The sequence below is a fragment of the Halyomorpha halys genome, unplaced genomic scaffold (assembly GCF_000696795.3).
Source record: "Halyomorpha halys isolate HHAL.00 unplaced genomic scaffold, Hhal_1.1 Scaffold767.1, whole genome shotgun sequence".
In the NCBI taxonomy this organism is placed as follows: Eukaryota; Metazoa; Arthropoda; class Insecta; order Hemiptera; family Pentatomidae; genus Halyomorpha; species Halyomorpha halys.
This window is the reverse complement of record NW_027109191.1, coordinates 89,313-91,451: the sequence shown is the minus strand read 5'-3', so window position 1 is coordinate 91,451 and position 2,139 is coordinate 89,313.

Below are 2,139 nucleotides of genomic sequence, written 5' to 3'. Positions count from 1 at the left end.
AACTCACTCCCAATTTCAAACTCGATTACTGAAATTCTAATTACACAGTACTTTTCTTAATTGTTGTCCAGATCATTGAATTCGTTTACGGGTAGAATTTATAATGTGTTCGTAAATGAACACAAGCACACATAAACGTGTGTTTGTGTACACTTACATACACATGTGTGTGTATTTTAAGTACTAATCTAACGGTAACATAAATCCTGTGCTTGTAGAATAAAAAATTACCTGTTAAAAAAAAATTACCTGTTTGCAAGCTCCTTGGAATTTAATAATATCCTAAATATCTGGTTGAATTCAACATAAGTAGCATCATTGCTATTAAGTGTGAAATCTTCTCAGTTTCCTCTCACAACTTTATAAAACATGACGCTCATGTCTCTCCTAATTTATTGTCGTATTTATCTTGTTACACTACTAAAATCTGCATTTGGAGTATTTCCTGTGTATTTCACGGAGTTTGAAATTTGGTTGTGAAAGGTCTGAAAATAACAAAAATATTTAAAAAGTTAATATCACAAAGAAACTCATTGCTCATAAATAATAACTACTATTTGTAATAGAGTTTGTAATATTGGGAAAGTTTATATTTGACGCAGTATTAATTTAACAGAAAAACATTAAAGCTATTTGTAGTTATAATAAGAAAATACAATCCTGTGACACTACAACCCATCATGGATCAGGTGTGCAGGAGTTCGTAAGAAAGAACTGTTACCAAACCCATATATAAATAATGTTACTATTTATAGGTATACTAGCTATAAAGGTATGCAACCGGTGGGGGTTGAATTTTATTTGGGAACTCGTTTTGACCTTCACATTAAAACCAAAATAGTTCGGAAACCTGTAGGATGGCTACAGGCTACAGGCCTACCGCTCTTCTCTCGGAGAAGTGAATTAAAGGGCTATAGCCTTTAATCCTAATAAAGAATATCCAATATAATTTAAATATTTTTACAACGCAGGTCACACGGAAAAACAAAACTGTCTGCACAGTAATGGTACTAACGGCATGTACAACATGGCAATTCGAATATGAATCATTCAAGAGAGTATAAATCTGTTATTGAACGGTATATAATAAAAATTGCCTTTATTTGATCATTTATTTCCTGAAATTTCAACAAAAAAATGAGAAATGAGTTTAACGTAAGTGAAAAAAGGCTGCAAATTTATAATACCAATTTGAAATCAATTTATAATATCACTTAAAGTTTAAAGAGTGAATTTAGAGACGGTACTTTGGATTGGTATCCAGGTAACATTTCCTTTACCGAAATAAAATCACACCAATGAATATTTTCTCTTTTGGAATAAATTAAATCATAGTTGCATTCATAAATTTATTTGTATCCCTCAAAGCATTTTTTTAATCTCATGTTTGGGAATGAAAAAATATAGTTAGTTGTTGAGCCTAAATAGGCGTTAGTTGTAACCAATTCTGCGGCATAAGCAGACATACCAGGGTACACGATTTGTATTATTCATATACTTATTGAATTTTATATTGCCTAAAGACCTAAAAATTTTTAAAAAATGATAGATGTTTATCATATAGAATAATATCTAGGAACAAATTAATTTGGGCCCAGTCAAATTATAATATTTCGAGTAAAATTTTAGCTGTAAACTCTCTCTCCCATTTATTTTAGGAAATTGCTAAGAACATTTCAAGACGAAGAAATTTGATAAAAAGTCGTATCTTTAAGCATGAAAGAAAGTCCATTGCTCCTTTTATACAGCTCAGATCAGACCCATAATTTATTTGCATAATTCACTAAACCTTATTAATTTAATTATTAAGAGTGTTTTAAATAATTGTTCAAGTTAATTAGAGAGTTATTTAGGAGTTGGCGATAAAGTTAATTTTGAGTGGTTGTGAGGTTGACGCACCTGAGCCCACCCTTGCATACTCAAATTGAAGGGGGGCCGGGTTGGTTAGTACCAAACAGATTAAATAAATAATTAATGTGTTTTTTATTATATTAATTGTCCAAGACGGCTTAGTAATATAATTTTTTTTAATACCTTCTCCTATCTAATATTTTGTAACCTCTGTTAATTCTAATGTACAAACTAATAAAATATTTTTAATTTCTTTAGTAGCATCATTGTAAGATTTTTTTTAATTTC